The following is a 19,803-nucleotide window of genomic DNA, read 5'->3' on the forward strand; positions in this document are numbered from 1 at the left end:
CCCCTTCAATGCACAGAGCAGGCAAATATAAATCAGTCTCATAACCCCTCCCTCACCACTCCACCAACCCCAAGCTTCCCACAGCTAGGGCACGCACATTTCTAACCCTCTCATAGGCAAGCTGGTGGTAGCACGAGGCGCTGCGTCACTGATCATCCGTAGGGCACCTGATAGGGCTCACTGCGCAGGCACAGGGCACTGCCAGCCTAGTGAGCCTTGTGACTTGGCAACATGCCTAGGCGCCATCTTGAGCCACCGCCCCATCCCGGTCTAGCCAAGTGGGCCCCAACATCTCCCCCTTTTTGTTTTATTAAAATTAAGGCTCAGGACCGTGCCTGTCTTAGGTTGTCGAACCTCAAGCATCATTCTTACCCATCATCGGGAAAGCAATAGCATGATTACTCCCCTGTCTTAGGTTGATATGATCCTGGGGACATTCGTACCTGTCTTTGACTACCGATCCAGCATATTGAGCCATATGTGAGGAGATGAGCCAGCTTCAAGGGCAGCCAGAGCTTGCAACAGCATGTGCTATTGTTGCACAGTTTGTTGTCAAATACGCCTGATATATCCAACCAGGACACAGCATACTACCACCAGCAAAAAATGCCCAGAATGCCATGCCACTCCAATCTCTTAAGAAGCCCAGTGTCCCCTGTATCAGGTCCATCCATTGTTGTACTGAGGCAATCTCCATGTGGGTAGATTTGATCGCGACAATGGACGCTCGAAGTTCTGTCATAGTCTGTTCAAATTTATGGCTCCAATTTCCCAGAAGCATTCTTCCTATCTGTTGGGGTAGATTGCCTGCACTGGAAAAATTCTGATACTGCAGAGAGGTTATGCATAATCCAGACAATTTTTGAATACATGATACCATGGCCATCTGTCCCAAGATGTCGACCTGTTCTTGTAATAGGTCCACTCTTTGATTTACCATCATTATTCCTGCTTTAAGCTGCCCATTTAATCGAGCTTGTTACGCTATGGCAGTAGCTGTACTTGAGGATATTGTATTTACAGCAGCAGCCGTATTAATTGATGTTGCTAAGGCCGCGACAGCAGTTGCTGCTGCAGCCACGGAGGCCATAATTATTAACAGTGTTAAGAAAATTTTTGATGGTGGCTGCTTTCACTTTCACTCCTCCCTTAAAAAGAAACTTACAGAGAGCCTCTTTGACTTTCATAGCAGTAACCTTAGACCTCATGATAAGTCTTGCTTCATCGCAATCTGTGAGCTTTCTACTTCGTTGCTAAATCCTGCAAACCTATACAGTGCTGTCCCTTTGTCGCTTACCTGTGAACTTACCCCACGGCATTCCCGGGTTTCGGCTCCACTTGTCACGTCCCTAAGGCTCCATCCTGCAGAGCCCCGGGAAAGAACACACAAACGCCGAGTCTGTTGATGATGCTTCCTCTTTAATGCTTCCCCTTCAATGCGCACAACAGGCAAATATATATCAGTCTCATAACCCCTCCCTCATCACTCCACCAACCCCAAGCTTCCCAAAGCTAGGGCATGCACATTTCTAAACTTCTCATAGGCGGGCTGGTGGTAGCATGAGGCGCTGCATCACTGATCATCCGTAGGGCGCCTGATAGGGCTCACTGTGCAGGCTCAGGGCACCGCCAGCCTCGTGAGCCTCATGACTTGGCAAAATGCCTAGGTGCCAACTTGAGCCACCACCCCATCGCGGTCTAGCTGAGTGGGCCCCGACACTTCTTCCCAGTCTAAAAATGAGCAAGGCTCATTTTAACAGGAATGCTGTATGGCAGACATTCCCAGAAACAAGTGTGTGACATCTTCTTCTGGGGAAGAGTATTAGGCATGGGTATTTTGGGAATTTTTGAAATTGACCTTGTTACCAAAAAGTTACTTAAGACTTATGTTATTAATTCCCCAAAATTGTTTAAAATAATTTAAGATTTATCCCTTAAAGCTCTAACATTTATGTATGGCCCCTGAAGCTTTAACATTTATGTGTGGGTTGCACTTGAATTTCCAAATGAATGACCTAAGAAAACATTCTATAAAGACTCAGACAATTACAATCAAAACAAGCCATAAAGGCAACTGATCCTCTCCAGGCTTTTCCCAAGGAGACATTAACAATAAACCTAAAACAGAGCCAAGACAAGCTATTCCCACCATCATGAGTTCTTGGAGGCCAGTATATGTTAACAGCGGTAGGCTATGATAGAGTGCTTACTGACCCCCCAGTAACCCTACCCCCTTGATCGTATACTGGGTATGTGGACAGCAGCAGAATAGACGGGTACCCAGCCACAGCCTTTGGACATGGAAAAGTATAAAAAATTCCTCTCCTCAGTAGTGCCTAATAACTAAAAAACAATAATGTACATCAATAAGACAATTTAATGAGTATTATAGAATATTGCTATAATATTGCATTAGTAGTCAATAATAAACTTCTGATCTTTTCCTTAGTTGTTTTTAAGAGTAAATATTCCCTTAAGAAAATAAACTGGAATTCTGGGAAGATGGTGACCGAGAAAAGCAGGGCTGAAGAGCCCCGCTAACAACCAATCTCTATTACCACAAAATCAGCACCTTTCATTGCCAGAAAACACCATCACCAGAAAAAAAAAAAAAAATCACTAGCCCCAGAGAGGAGGGAGTCTCATAACAGAGCTCAGAGCCACAGAGGAGATACGCCGGCCTCACGGCCGAGGACACAGCAGCAGCACCTTACTGCCAGTGGCAGTGGCGAGCTCAATAGCCCACCAGGCTCCAGAGAGGAGTGGCAGACAGCGAGCCGAGATGAGCCATTGTGGAACAGCCTGGCGGGATTTGGCAGATTTTATGGCGCAGGGAGCTTCTAAAGCTCCCAGTGGCTGGGCTCAGCACACCCTGCAGGGACTCAGAGTGGAGCTCAAAACCAGAGAAGAAATACACCACCCTCACGGCCGAGGGCATGGCAGCGGCGCCATATTGCCACCAACGACAGCAGCAGTGAATTCACCAAGTCCACAACAGCTCCATCTGCGCACTCAACAACAGTGAGTCAAATTATGGGACCCAGAGGAGAAATCCCAGTACTGACTACCAGGAACTTGACCCAGTGGGGGAGTGGTGGTGGCAGAGATATCACACCATAGGAAAACGCGCAACCTGGCACCCCCCATAGTCTAAAGCAGCCTCTATTGACTCCCTGGGTCTGAGACTTTGCGATACAACCCAGTAAAGGAGTAGTGGTGACTGAGATACCACAGACTCGAGATCCAGAGCACCTTAAGTGAAGTCGTAGTTACCCAAGGGAAGAACCCAGAGAAGGCACAAACTTCTGAAATCATGGGAAAGAGGAATAACAATGGAGCAATGAATGCCCACAATCCCACAACATCAGAACCTGATAAAACAGAAAATCAGAGATTTCTAGAAGATCAAATCAGGAAAATAACTGTAGAAATAATAGACGTGTTTCGAAAAGAATTCAGAGAGAGCAAAAAGGAGATAAAGGATGCAATTAATAAAGTAAAGGCTTCAATTCAAAGTACAAACAACCGATTAGACCACATGAAGAATAGAATCTCGCTCTTATAAAATGAACAATCCAAAAATGAACACATAGTTTCTAATCTAGGAAAAAATATCCGACAGCAGGAATCTGACATGGAAGAAATATGGGCACATTTTAAGAGAGCTAACCTGAGAATAATTGGAATAGAGGAGGGAAAAGAAGGTGACACCAAAGTGATCAACAATCTCTTCAAGGAAGTAATAGCAAAAAATTTTCCAAACATAGAGCAAGAGGTCGATACACAGGTCCAGGAAACTTATAAAACTCCCTTTAGACAGGATCGGAGAAGAGGATCCCCACGCCACATAATTGTCAAAATGACCAATGTGGAAGCCAAGCAGAGAATCTTAAAGCCAACAAAAACAAAGGGCCAAGTGACATTCAGAGGCAAACCAGTTAGAATCACTCCAGACTTCCCAAACCAAGTCATGAGAGCCAGAAGGGCTTGGAGTAACATATTCCAAACTCTGAAAGAAAACAACTTCCAGCCAAAAATTTCCTACCCAGCAAATTAGATGGGGAATTAAGAAGCTTCCACGACAAACAGAAACTGAAGGAATTTATGTCTTCAAAACCAGCGCTAGAGAAAATACTAAAAGAGATTAACTACAAAGAAGAAATAGGTAACACACACCAGAACCAGAGAAACAAGATTTTCCATCCAACAGACAACTAAGATTAGTTATCTGTGGAGATTCATTATTTATGTTAGTCTTATATGTATCTCTAAATTGTATTGTTTGCTTTGATTGTTGTTAATTTTTAGGATTTATAGTTGGAATATTAATATACCTTCAGATATAGCATTTGGAAATATTTTATCCCATTCTATCAGTAACTTTTAACTCTGTTTACATTGTCTTTGGATATACAATATTATATTTTTAGGGAGTTTGTATACCCTTTTGTTGCCTGTGCCATTGAAATCATATCCAAGAAATCACTGCCAATTTCAATGTTGTGAGGTTTTATGACCCAGATTTTCTTCTAAAAGTTTATAGTCTTAAGATTTATATTTAGGTCTTTATCTATTTTGAGTTAATATTTGTATATGGGATTAGGTAAGGGTCCAGTCTTATTCTTTTTCATGTAATTATTATTTTTCAACAATATTTAGTTAAAAGATTATTATTTCCTCCACCAAATGTTCGTGGAAACCTTGTCAAAAATAACTTGACAATATATAGAATAATGAATCTCTAGGCTTGTATTTAACTCAAATGGTTTATATATCTGCCTTTAGAACAGTACTACACTGTTTCAGTTATTGTATCTTTATATGGTTTGAAATCAGAAAATATACATCTAGCTTTGTTCTTCTTCAAGATTGTTTTGGGTATCTAGAGTCCATATTCCATATTTGGATAAATTTTTTTCTGAAAAATAAATATATAAATATATGATAGTTTCACCTAAAAAAAAGAAAAAAATATTCTTTGGTAAGAAAGAAAGCAAAAAGAAATATTGAAATGTTATCTTTAAGTTATCAAAAGCTTGGTATCAGACAAATGAAACTGTTATGTGAGATTATCATTTTTAATTTTGGATAAATTGCTATAATACTAGATGTCAACCACTAAGCCAAGCATGGGAGGGAGGGATGGGGAGGGAATGGGGCGGGGATTGGGTGGGGGCTGACTGGGCGATGTGTGCATGTATGTCTACAAAAGTTTTCTTTGTGTCCCACTATGATGTATGAATACAGTGCACCAATAAAAAAAATTAAAAAAAAGAAAATAAACTGGCCATCAACCTCCTTGCCTTGATGTATTAGTTCTTTATATATTTACCACTGTATTAATTCTGAGGAAAAATTGTAAGAGTAAAACTTAGCCAAAAAAGAAAATATAAAATGCTTTCCAAATCTGAAGATGAAGAGATCAGCTTCATGCTCCATTGAGTCTGTGTGCTATTTCTCCACTGTACTCTGCCAACTCCTCACCTCACTGCTCAGGGACCCCTGACTCCTGCTAGGGCTGGGCCCCAGCACTTATTTATCTGTTCAAAGAATAAAGTTTTTGTTTTGGTGATCCTTTGTATTTTTTATTCTCTATTTTATTTATTTCTGCTCTAATTTTACTTATTTCTGCCTTCTGCTGGTTGTAGAATTAGACTGTTGCAGTTTTTCTAGGTCCTTGGGATGTATCATTAGGTTGTTTATTTGATGACTTTATGTGATTCATGTGTGAGCTCTCAGTGCTATCAACTTTCTTCTTACCACCGTCTTCAAAGTTTCCCATATATTTGGCATGTTATGTCTCTATTTTCATTTAATTCCAGAATTTTTTATTTCCTCCCTTTTTAAGATCTTATCAACTCATCATTCAATATCATATCATTCAGTCTCAATGTATTCATATATTTTCATTTGATCTTCATATTGTTGATGTCTACTTTCATTGTTGTGATCTGGGAAGATGCAGGCAATTATATTACATCTTTTGAATTTGCTGGTGCTTGCTTTGTGAGCCAGGATATGATATAATTTGGAGAAAATTCCAGCTTAGAAAAATGTATACTCTATTTTTTTTGGTTAAAATATTCTGTATATTTCTTTTAGATTATTTTGGCTTATGTTTTCTTTAGGTCTGAAGCATTTTTACTTATCTTTTACCTTGAAGATCAATCTAGTGGTGTGAATGTTGTTTTAAAATCTCACAATATTATTGAATTTGGGTCTGAGACCTGATATCCTGAAGAGTTTGTTTTTACAAATGTGGTTGCATCCATACTTGGGGCATCAACATTTACTGTCACAATAATGTTACTATTTTATTAAAATTTATTAATTGCTTCCCATTTATATTCCACACAGTCCACACTCTTTCCATTGAATGGAAAATTATATTTTAATATTCCTGCTTCCATATATTTCCAAACTTATTTTATGCCATAGACTTGAAATTTTTTTAAACTTAGTCACACTAATCTTTTCCTAGTTACTCAAGAAGTTCTTTTAAAACAGAAGGCAAATTACAATGAAAACAGTATTGAAAGACCCTTTAAAAAAGAAGGCAAAACATTAGAAAATAGTGTTTATGTACAATTCTAGCTGATGCCTGGAGTGTGAACTTTGATCAAATTATTATTTAACTATAGGTATCCAATTCAAGATATATATCAAGAGGCAACAAAACTGCATTATAGAAAGTTTCATTTTACTGACACATTATTGATCAGATATATCCTTTACATTTTCATCATAATAGAGTCTTTATAAACTCCAAATATTCTTAACAATATGGGTCTAATTCAGACTAAACTTATGTCTCTAAATTTACAATTGTTAATACCCTTAATAATGTTTTTTTAACTTTTGTATTATTCAAGTTTTGACTGATCAGAATGTCAAACTATGTCTAAAGTTTTCATATGCTATTTTTAACTGTCTTCCTCTGACTATTTCCATAGGGCTATCCCCTTATTATTTTGACCTGCTTTTGCTAGAACCTTCTGGAGATATTCTAAGATATCTTCCAAAAAACAAACAAAAAATAAAATATATCTGCTAATGTAATCCTATCTCAGCCATTTGAGTGTTTACTCATAATCCTTAAATTGTTTTAGTTGTTTTATTTGTTCTATAAAAATAAATTTTATTGTGATTATTTAAGAGATATAACATGATGTTATATAGTAGTAAGAAAGATGAATAGTAAAATGGTTACTTTAGTAAAGACAATTGTATGAGGGCAGAGACTATATCATTGATCGTTACTATTGTATCCCAGTACACCTAGACTAATCCTATCTATCAGAAATGGCATATTCCTGAATTAATATTTTGAATAAATTAGTAAATTATGAATAACAGGAGAAAAATTTACTGTCACAATAATGTTACTATTTTATTAAAATTTATTAATTGCTTCCCATTTATATTCCATACAGTCCACACTCTTTCCATTGAATGGAAAATTATATTTTAATATAAACTGGGTATGATGATCATCATGGCATAAACAATATATATGTGTATGTAAATACATATATAAGTGGAAATGTATAAATGAGAATGACATAGATACTTTTATTTGATAGCACATTTTACTAAAATGGAGAAACAATTTCACACACTTAATTATTTATATATTTACTGGTTTTATTATGACTCTCAAAGAGCTTTATATTTTTTCTTACTATTTTAAGTTTTAAATAATTTTTGTGTTTATATGTATGTGGGGGGCTATGGGGAATTGAACACAGGGGCTCTCTACCACTGTGCTGCATCCTCAGCTCTATTATTTTGAAATATGGTCTCATTATGTTGCCCAGGACTCAAACATGCGATCCTCCTATCTCAGCCTTTCAAGTACTGGTATTACAGGTGTGTGCAACCATGTCAAGCAAATACCAAATAATTTTATAAGTAAATTCTGTCAAACTTTTAAGGATTAGATAATTCCAATATAGTTAAATTTTAAGAACACACAGAAAAGTAGAAAACATCTGAATAATTTTTTGCTCCCTTCCTGTACAAAACATATTGTAATGTGAATATTGATGCAAAAATCATGAATAAAATAATAATAAATATAATTCCAATTTGTGGTAAAGAAATTACTTACCAAAACAAAATGATTTTTACACAACAATAAAATAATTCCATATAAAGAAATATATAAATAAAATTCACTCTATTCATCATAAGGAAGGGTGGGAAATGTACTTATTACAATAAATTCCAAAAGCCATTCCATAAGACCCAGCATTCATTTTATAATTGGAATAAAAAATACAGACAAAATAAAGAAAAAAGGTAAAAGGAAAATATTTGGTCAAATGATGTATACATATTATAAAGTATATGTCTAATATATATATATATATATATATATATATATATATATATATATATATATTATCACAATTAATGCTACAGAACTAGAATTTTTTAAGATAATAAATAGATGAGAAGGTTCATCATTATTTTTATTATTACTCAAAATTATTTCAAAATTATTGTCATTATTTCAATAAGTTTGCAGAAAAGAAAGTCCTAGCTCTTTCTTCTCCACAAAACACTGACAAAACAATGATATATGGGCCAAAATGTATTTAGAACAAAGCCAGAATCTAGTTAATAAAGTTCCAGTAAGCCTGGCATGGTGACACATGTGTATTTGGGAGGCTGAGCTGAGAGGATCACAGTTTGTGGACAGCCTCAGCTACTTAGTGAGGTACTCTGCAATTTAGTAAGACCTTGTTTCAAAAACAAAGAATAAAAAATAGGGCTAGGGATGTAGCTTGGAGATAGAATGCCCCTGGGTTCCATCCCTAGTACTGAAAAAAAAAAGTTGCAGTACCTCAGATAAGCACAGAACTAAGAAATACCACTTTGAAGTTAATAAGAAGGGTTTCACTTTAAACATGTCAGTCTATCACCCAAACTGGCACAGATCATCATTGAGAGAAATTCGCTGGGCCTGCAAATTCTCCCTCAAAAGAAAGAGTGAGTAAAATGTGATCTTGACAACTCTACCTTTTTAGGACACTGACTAAAGAACCTTGTTTTCTTTTATACCTCACACAGAGTCATAAGGCAGCTGGCCATTGTTGATATGTCTGAAGGCAGAGAAGAACAACAACAAAAAAGTAAGTCTGCTCTTACCAACCTGGATACATTGTAGAATTGGGTAAAAGGTTAATAAACTGGAAACTAAAAAATATTGAATTAAATTAAATGAGCTACAAATAAATAAAAACATTTTGTTCATAACTTGGTAGAATTAATATTTTATATGTCTAAACAAATGTAGGCTATACATTTACTGCTATCCCCCTTAAAATTTCAATGGTACATTTTATAAAAATGTAAATAAAAATTTCTAAAATTCACATGGAACAGCAAAAGAATAGTAATATTTAAATTAACTGCCCAGCTGGGTGTGGTGGCACATGCTTGTAATCCTCACACTTGGTAGGCAGAGACAGGAGGATCACGCAGGTTCGAATCCAGCTGCACTGGCTTAAGAGTCCCTGTTTCCAAATAAAAAAGTATAAAAATATGTCTGGGAGTGTAGCCCGGAGGTAGAAGGGCTTCCAGGAACCTCAGTACCATAAAAAATTAATTAATTAATTAATTAATTAATTACCATTTCTTGATTGGGCTATTATTTTAGTGTTGCGGAGTAATTTGTATATTCTAAATGTTAGTCCTCTACTGGAAGAGTAGTTGGCAAAGGTCTCTTTTTGTGCAGGCTTTCTTTGTAGACTCTTGATAGTTTCCCTTGCTGAACAAATTTTTTTTAATTTAATACTATACCAATTATTAATTCTCATTTTAATTTATTGTCCTTTAGGGATCATATTGATAAAATTTTTACCAGTGCCTTTTTATTGAAGCATTGGTACTATACTAGGAAACTCTAGTAACTTCAAAGTTTATGGATTACTTTACAGTTGAGTTTATAGATTGCAGTTGAGTTGACTCTTTTTTAAGTTTCTGTTGTTATCTTTTGTTTTTATTTTAAGAAATATTACAGAATAGAATTGTCATTTTTCTTCTCTTGCTATTGAATTAACCTTACATTTTTCGCAACTATAACCAACTATAACCAATATAGAAGCAAATTCTAATTTCATTTGCATCCTATCATTTTTACTTATTTATTGTTTACTGGTGTATTATAATGGCAGACCTTACACACTTCTTACCTCATTTTCTCTTATTCCCTCCTTCTAATTTTTGGCTTGGTGATTGATTATGAAATATTTCTAAATGTACATCATTTACATTAGGGAATTACTTCATTTCTCCCTCTCATCACCCTCAGGTCATCTTACTTGCTCATCTATGGTTTTCCTTCTTTGTCTAGAGTTCCTTCTATGACCCATTTTTCCTTAGCTTTTATATATTAGGGAAAGCATCAGATTTCTTTTTGTGACTGACTAATCTCACGTAGTATAATGTTCTCCAGTTCAATTTATTTCTCTGTAAATAGTATAATATTGTTCTTCTTTGTGGCTGAGTAAAATTCTATTGTGTATATATCCCATAGTTGGTAATACATTTATCTGTTGATAAACATCTTGACTGGCTCCATAGTTTGTCAATTGTGAATTGTGTGACTATGGACATAGATGTGCATGCATTTATTTGGTAGTTTGTTTTCCATTCTTTTGGGTAAGTTGTATTGCTGGATCATATAGTATATTCACTCCCATTCTTTTGAGGATCCTCCATACTGTTTTCCAAATTGGTTGCGCTAATTTGCAATCCCATCAACAATGTATTAGAGTTCCCACTTCTCCACATTCTTGCCATTATTTGTTGTTATTTGTGTTTTAAAAGATTGCCATTCTAATTGGAGTTAAATGAAATCTCATGTTACTTTTAATTTGCATTTCTCTGATTGCTAAAGATGCTGAACTTCTTTATTGGCCATTTAAACTTCTTCTTTTGTAAAGTGTATGTTTATTTCACTTGCCCATTTTTGATTGGTTTACTTTTATTTATCAAAAAATATCCAGATTTTCCATAAGCATTTGTTGAAAAGGCTGTCTTTTCTTTACAATATGATTTTAGCATCTTTGTAAAAAATTGACCTACTATAAGTGTGTAGATCTGTTTCTATAATATATCTCCTATTTCATTGATGTATGTGTCTATTATGTGTCAATATCATACTGCTTTTTTATTATTATGGCTCCGTAGTATATTTTGAAGGCAGGTATTGTTATCCTTTTATACATTTTTTCTTTTTCTCTTTTAAATATTTTATTGGTGCATTATATTCATACATCATATTGGGGTAAAAATCTTGTGTGGACATACATGTACACATCACAGATTTAACCCCCACCCAATCCCACCCCATTCCCTCCCCATCCCTCCTTCCCTTGCTTGGCTTAGTGGTTGACTTTGATATGTTTAAGTACATTGTGTGTTTTAGGGAATTTTCTTCTTCCCCCCACCCATCCCTTCATTTAGGTTGTCTTGTTTGCCCCTGTATAAGATTTCCTTTTTCATCTAGAATTCCTCCTATGACCCATTTCTCCTTAGCTTTCAAATTACTGTGGTGATTCTAGGTCTTTTATTTTTCTCTATGAAATTTAGGATTGATTTCTCTAACTATGAATAATTATATTTGTATTTTGATAGAGACTCTTTTGACACTGTATATCAACTTTGGTAGAGTGGCCATTTTGAAAATATTTATCCTGTTTATTTAAAAGAATGGAAAATCTTTATGTTTTCTAAAATATTCCATTTCTTTAGTGTTTTATAATTTCCATTGTATAGATTTTTTTACCTTAATGGTTACATTTATTTTTGGTATTTAATTTTTTAAGACTATTGCAAATGTAACTGTTTTCTGGATTTCTTCTAATTAAAAGGTCAGTAAAAATGCCTCGGACCTAAAGACCAACATAAACCAAATAAACCTATTAAATACTTGCAAAATATAGCACCTAACTATAGTTGAATTTATGTATTTCTCAGCTGTTCATGTAACCTTCTCCAAAATGTGCCACAAAATAAGCATTAGCATATTAACAAAATATTATAAGACCCATGATTCTTTTCAGACCACAATAAAATGAAACTAAATATCAATTATAAGAAGGCCCAGAGTAACCACATAAACACATAGAGATTGAACACCACACTGGTGAACAACAAATGATTCATAGAAGAAGTAAGTGGTTAAATTAAAAATTTTTCAAAAAAAATAAAAATAGAGAACATATTAAAACCTCCAGATCATTTAAAAGGCGGAATTAAAAGCAAAAATCCTAGTACTGAGTGCTCATATAAGAAGTCCAGAAAGTCATAAAATAAATAACCAAATAACAAATCTCAAAGCCCTTGAAAAAGAGAAACAATCAAACACCAAATTCAGTAGAAGACATAAAATTATTAAAATCAGAAAATAAATGAATGAACTAGAAAAAAATACAGAAAATCAACAAAATAAATAGCCGATTTCTCAAAAGTAAACAAGATAGACATACTACTAGCCAACCCATCCAAAAGAAAGAACCAATCCAAATTTCTAAAATGAAAAATGAAAAAGTAGATATTATCACTGACAGCATAGAAATACAGAAGATTATAAGAAATTACTTTGAAAATGACCTCCCAATAAAATGAAAAATATAGAAGAAACTGATCAATTTCTAGATACACAGAACCTTTCTAAACTTCGTCAGCAAAATAAAAAATAAACTAACCAATAGCAATCAAAGAGATTGAAGTAGCAATCAAGAAAACAAAAAACAAAAACCCAAGACCAAATGGATTCCCAGGTAAATTTTTAAAATCTCTACAGAAAAGCTAATTTCAATACTCAATATGTTCTATAAAATGCTAAGATATGGGACTCTCCAAAACACATGCTATGAAGCCAACATCAAATTAATATCAAAACTAAATAAAGAGATCTCAAGGAAAGAAAACTGTAGGCCTATATCATTGATGAACTTAGGCATAAAACTGCTAAACAAAATACTAGTCATGCTCTTTCAAAACCATATCAAGAAAATAATACACCATGACAAAGTTGACTTCATTCCAAGGATGTAAGGCTGTTTCAACATATAAATATCGATCCATGTATTTCACCACATAAACAGACCCCCCAAAATTCACATAATCATTCCAAAAGATGCCTAAAATATTTGATAAAATCCAATAGCCATTCATGGATCAAAAAATTGGAATAGAAGGAACATACCTCAGCATTATAAATGCAATATACAATATGCCCACAACCAACATCATATTAAATAAAAATGTGAGAATTGCCCTTTGAAACATGAAAACAAGAATGCCAATTATCACCACTTCTTTTTAATACAGTATTATAAACTCTAGCCAGAGAAATAGGTAAGAGAAGGATATCAAAGGGGTACAAATTAAAAAAAAATTCTAAAAATATCCTTATTTGTAGATGCCACAATACTATATTTAGAAAAACCAACAAACCCAACCAAAACTTTATAGAACTTATCAACAAATTTAGCAAATTGTCTGGACACAAATCAATCTTAAAAAATAAGAATTTTCAATTATGCCAACCATAAATTCACTGAAAAAGAAATCCAGAAAATATTTCTAATCATGATATCCCAAACAAATAAAATACTTTAAAATAAAAATAACCAAGGAGGTAAAAAAACACACTACAAAAGTTATTATAAAACATTGAGAAAAACAAAGAAGATCTTAGAAAATGGAAATATCTTCCATTTTCTTGGATAGGCAAAATAAATATCATCAAAATGGTTATTCTCTCAAAAGTGATCTATAGAGTTAAATCAATACCACTTAAATACCAAGGTAATTCTTCACAGACTTGTTAAATTAATCCTTAAACTTATTTGGAACAACAAAAAACTATAATAGACAAAGTATTTCTTATCAAAAAGAACTGTGCTGAAATCATCCCAATATTTGACTTTAAACTATACTACAAAACCATAGTAGTAAAAACAGACACATAGACTAATTCAACAGAATAAGATTCACAAACAAATATGCACATTTGTAGCCATTTGATTTTTGACAAGATGACAAAAAAAGAAAGTGATATCATCTTCAACAAATGGCATTGGCAAAAGTGGTTAATCATATGCAGAAAAATTAAAATAAACTAAATTTTTCTCTGTGCACAGGAATCAATTCAAGATGAATCAGAGACTTGGAAATCAGACCAGAGATTTTGCAGGTCCTTGAATAAGGTCTAGGTCCAACACTTCAAAGCATAGGCATAGGTAAAATCTTTCTCAACAAAACCCCAAATGCACAAAAACTATAAAGAACATCAATATGTTGCATTTAACTGAAGAGATTCTGTACATCAAGGGAAACTATCAAGTACTTCAATAGAAAGCCAACAAAGCAGCTTCCCTTTTGATAAAGCACTAATATCTAGAATATACAGGTAACTAAATAAAATCATTGCCAAAAAACAAATAATCTAATAAAATGTAGGTAAGTGAATTAAATAGACACTTTACAAAAGAAGAAATTCAAATGGCCAATAAATGTACAAAAAATGTTCAATGTCATAAGCAATCAGAGACTGAAATTAAGACTATTCCGAAGTTTTGTCTAACCTCAGAATGGTAATCATTCAAAACACAAAGAAAAATATTTTTGAGGGTGTGGAGAAGTGATAACTCTAATACAGTATGGTATGATTGCAAATTAGTTCAAGTACTTTAGAAAACAGTGTGAAAGATCTTCCAAAGAATGGGAATGAACCTGCCATTTAATCCAGCAGTACCACTTATGGGTATCTACACAAAAGAATGAAAACAAAACTAATGCATAGGTATCTATGTTTAAAGTCACACAATACACAATTGCTAAACTATGAAACCAGGCAATATGTCCATCACAGTGGACGGCTTTAGAGTTAATGGGAATTTATTTTGTCTTGACTGTGGTAGTGTTTATATAGGTATATGAAGTTGTCAACTCATTGAACTGTGGGTTCATTGAATTTGTACATTTTACATGAATTTTTACATAGGTATGCATCATGTAGGTATATGTATCCAAATTCATCTATTTTCTTCTCCCCTAATTTACATTATATACATTCAGAAACATATCAAAATTAATCACTAGTCCAAACATAGCAGGAGGGAGGGGGAAGAAAATAAGGTGGGAAGTGGGGAATGGTTCAATGAGTGATGTGTGCATGTATGCCTCTATCATCTTTTATCCCATTAAGATGTATGACCATAATGTACCAATAAAAACATGAAAACAAAAAATGCAAAACAAAAGAAAACTGCTAAAAATATAGACAATAAATAAATATTGAAACTAGAGATACTATATAAGGAAAATATGAGAAAAAATTTGGACAAAATTGAGAAGCTGGTAAGCAGTATATATTTCTGTAGGTGTAATATATGTAATGTATGCCCAGGAATAAGTTGTAGATTATAAATTATCTAAATAATGCTTGGTAGTTTTGGTAAATAGCTGGAGAATCATAAAACTAGTTTGTGAGTGTGAAACTCTTGGGGCCTGACTCTTAAGAATGTCCCCATTGATGGGTGTGGTGGCGCATGCTTGTAATCCCCATGCTTGGGAGGCAGAGACAGGAGAATTGTGCAGGTTTGAAGCCAGCCACGTTGGGTTAAGAGACCCTGTTTCCAAATAAAAATAATATAATATAGGTCTGGGAGTGTAGCCCGGTGGTAGAAGAGCTTCTAGAAACCCCAGTATCACACAAAAAGAAAAGAATGTCCCCATATTTTGGTAAATTTTATCATCAACAATTTCACACAGTTTTCATAGTGAGATTGTCTCACACTGTAGGCAGTGGGAGAAGAAAAGTTACATTTTGAATTACACTCAAAATGTTCTCCATAACAAAGGCCAACTAACCAAAAAAAGATATGAAAGCCTTATCCAAATTGTGAGAAGAAAAATTTAGGCAAGCTCAATTAGATGTAGTGGATAAAAAATTACTAAATTTTCAAAGTCACCAAAGACTCATGACCACTGTAAGTCTGAGATTTTTTAATAATGAGATTATTAAATCTCATTTACTGCAGGGTTGCAGTAAAATGAGAGTGAATTACAATTGATTTGAAAAACACAGACTATATAAGGGAGAGATATTATACATAAACAGAATTAAAGCAAAAAGAAGAAAACTAGAGAACTATGAGGACTCTGAAATCCATAACTAAAGAAAAACATAAGTATATAGCCAAGCATGGTGGCAAAACTTGTAATCCCAGCATTCAGGAGGCTGAAACCTGAGAATTCCGGTTCACAGACAGCCTCAGCTACTTAGTGAGGCCCTCCACAACTTAGTGAGACGCTGTTTCAAAATAAAAGAATAAAAATAGGGCAGGGGGTTTGGCTCAGAGGTCAAATGTCCCTGGGTTCCATCCCCAGACCCACAAAAAACAAACAGAAAAAAAAACACATAAGTACAGCCTCTAGTCACCTTAAACAGAAACTCACATTAAAGATTCTTTAACTCAATTTTTATTATTAAATGGCTAATAGCTGGCTTTCAACAAATATAAAAATGTATAAAACACAAAAAATAAAATACATTGTAAACAAAGAAAGCCAAAGTAGCAAACTTTATATGGCAGATTTTAAATAAGCAGATATTTAATTTAAATAATTATTACTAACATGTTAGATATTTCAATGGAAAAAGTGGAAAATAAGTAATTTGGTATAGTCATTCAAGAATTAAGATGGAAGTTCTAAGCAATTTATCAAAAGGTAATACTAAGGTCAGGTGTGGTGGCACACACCTGGACTCTCAGTGATTTGGGAGAAGGAGACAAGAGGATCACAGGTTTAAAGACAGGCTCAGCAATTTGGGAGTCCTTCAGTAACCTTGTGAGATCCTCTTTTAAAATATGAAAACAGGCACTGCCTAGCTCCATTTCAGCTAGTGCTGAACCCCCAAAGGATAAGGAAGCCTGCGTGGATACCAAAAATCAAAGCTACATCTGTGACACGGGACACTGCTGTGGACACTCTCAGAGCTGCAACTACTAATATGAACTCTGGTGGTTCTGTCTGGTGTAGACCATCATCATTATCCCGAGCTGCTGCTGTGTTTGCCAACACGCGGAGCCAAGCATCAACTGCAGGCCCAGCAGTGACAACACAAGATCAACCTGATCATGTACCAGGAAGTCCACAATTACTTCCTAAGAAAAAGTGTTGAAGAGACGTCCAACTCCTCCCCCACCAATCAGTGCCTTCCAGCTACAGCAACAGCAGCTGCCTCCTCAGGATGGACCTGCAGGTGGTAGACCCTCTGGAGCTAATCCCTGCAGGGATTCTCAGGGGGTGCAGAGTAGCCCCTTTTCTGGGCCCAGCAGAAGCAGCACAAGACTCCCAAGTATCGCCAACCCCGAGCCCTTTGACCTGCCAGCTGACCGATCTCCATCCTTTGGAGCCCAGTGGCTCAGTGGCCGGCCTTGGGAGAGCTAGATCCTGGATCCTTCCCAGTCAAGGATTCAGAATATAAGGAAGAGCTGCTGAAATATTCCAGCTCTGGGCACAGCAGCGCACTCCTTGACAGCAAAAACAAGACCCCCGGCTGCCATCATTACTTCACAAGGGACTCAGGCATCGAGGTGTGTGTGTGCAACAGGGACCACCATGACGACGACTTCAAAAGAGTTCAGCACGCTCATCGACTATGATCTGAACGGGCCCCTGGCCTTCTGTGACAGCTTGCACTTGAGGCTTCCCAGCTATGAGGAGGAAGGGCTCTGCAAGCACTCCAAGGATCAGGTAGGCCCGCTAGCCTGGCATGCCCACCTTCCTCAGACCCCCGAGTGCCTGCTGCTCAGTGCCATTAATGAGCAGGACTCGCCAAATTCCCAGAGCAGCAGCTCTCCCAGCGAGAGCAGGCCCTGCCAGCACCCGTGGACTCAGCAAAGCAACCAGGCGGGGAGACACCCAGAGATGCATTAAGTGACTTTCTAAGGAAGTGGTTCAGCCACTTTGGGTTTTTATTTTTCTTCTTTTCTCCTGTGTTTTTCTTTATCTCCAGACACAGTTTATGGTGTAGATGCCTCTCCCCCACAAAAGCACAGTCTTGTGAAGGGCTAAGAAGTTGTTTCCATAACTCATCCTCATCTCCCCCCACCCCATGCTGACTTTATTTTATTTTTTATTGGTGCATTGTAGTCATATATCTAATAAGATAAAAGACTTGTGGAGACATACATGCACACATTACCCAATTAGCCCTTACTCGATCCACATACCATTACACTTTTAAAGTCATATTCCACCTACCTGATTGGTTAGTGAGAAGGGCTTTTAAAGCTCCAGGGGACTGGGACTGCTCTGAGATGATTCTTGGTGATGGAGTGGATCTATGCTCAGGTTTTAGTCTAAGAGAACTCTGCAGTGTCTCAGCCAGGAGAGGCAAATGATCTTAGCCCTGAGTGAAGAGGGAAGCACAGAGGCCCAGGATTTGTCACCTATGGCTGACAATAGTCCACAGAGCAGGCTTTGGGCTCATCCTAACAGAGGGAGAGCTGATGGACCAATTGGCAGAGTATTTGTTGAGCTCTCCACTCCCAGGGGAGAGATCAGGGAACCCATGCAGCCTTACAGGTTTCTTTGCCCACAGCCTGGGTCGGATGTGGAAGATGCTGCTGCCTTCTCTTTTGAATTTTGCTTGTTTGTTTAAAAACAACAAAAGACAGCTAGAAACAAGAACTTTACAAGTGGACTTGCAAGAATTTTCTTCTGTATAAGGGAATTTCATGACTCTTTCCCAGTTGAGCCTTCTGAGAGCCTGGCTGCAGTTGATCCAGAAAAAGATTTTATGTGTGTGGGTTTAGTGAGTAGTCCTAAGCAGGAGGCCCTAAGCCTGGGGTTGGAGAAAGGTGACCAGTGTCCCTATCCATCACAAGCACACTGTCTACAGGACTTGGCTTCTCCCTGTCCTCTATGAACAGACGACTGAGAAAGCTGTGGGTCCTGAGGAAGGCACCCCCATAGATTGATTGTCACACTGTATTTTCTCTTTGATTTTTTTGTTGTTGACTGTCTTCTGTTTTAAACTGAACACTTGGAAGAAAATCCTTGGTTATCTGTATTTCTCATACCCTGTCCCTGTCCCTAGCTCCCTGGGGTGGGGAATCTCACATTTCTGTAGCCTACGTAAAGAGTCTCCATGGCCCAGGTGGGAGGGTGAGTTGGCCTCAAGAGGGGGCCCAGGATCCTTATTACCGTCAATATGTTTAGGATAACCAGTTAAGCTTCAATAGAAAAACTCTGAACAGAGAAAGTAATCAGTGCAAACGAATATTCCCCATCCAGCCCTGTACCCATGAAGAGTTTGATTCTTCCCCCATTTTTGAATGATGTTATCCAAATTAGACATTAATGTTACAATAAAAAAATAAAAAATAAAACACACACACATACACGCAAACACACACATAGACAAATCCATAGCTGTGAGGTGAATGAATACTTAATTTCACAAAACCAAAATTCATAATCCATGTTGAACGAAGTTAAGTATGTATATGATGACTTTTTGGATGATGATGTGTGTTTTCTTGCTTATGTGTGTGCATGTGTGTGTGCACCCCGACCTCTGTGTTTCCGTGAAGATACTTTGAATGACAGCCATCTTGCTGATAGTATATTTGCTTGGAGCAAATATGGCCCTCTAAAGGTAACTTATTTTACATATTAACTGTTTACTGAACAAACCTCTGTCTGTACTTGGGTGTATTCAGCAGTAGTGTTGCAGGCAGCCTCCTGTGTTTGCCAGACAGGCTGCGC

The 19,803-nt window shown here is 36.2% G+C and overlaps 1 pseudogene across 1 annotated transcript; it reads left to right on the top strand.

Moving 5' to 3' along the window:
* The first annotated feature begins 986 nt into the window (after positions 1 to 986).
* On the top strand, positions 987 to 17,967 carry LOC308278973 (WW domain binding protein 1-like; annotated as a pseudogene). The gene is made up of 2 exons: positions 987 to 1,103; positions 16,906 to 17,967. The product of its transcript is annotated as a WW domain binding protein 1-like (transcript).
* Positions 17,968 to 19,803: the final 1,836 nt, after the last annotated feature.

This window comes from Muscardinus avellanarius (genome assembly GCF_963383645.1).
Source record: "Muscardinus avellanarius genome assembly, chromosome: X".
Classification (NCBI taxonomy): Eukaryota; Metazoa; Chordata; class Mammalia; order Rodentia; family Gliridae; genus Muscardinus; species Muscardinus avellanarius.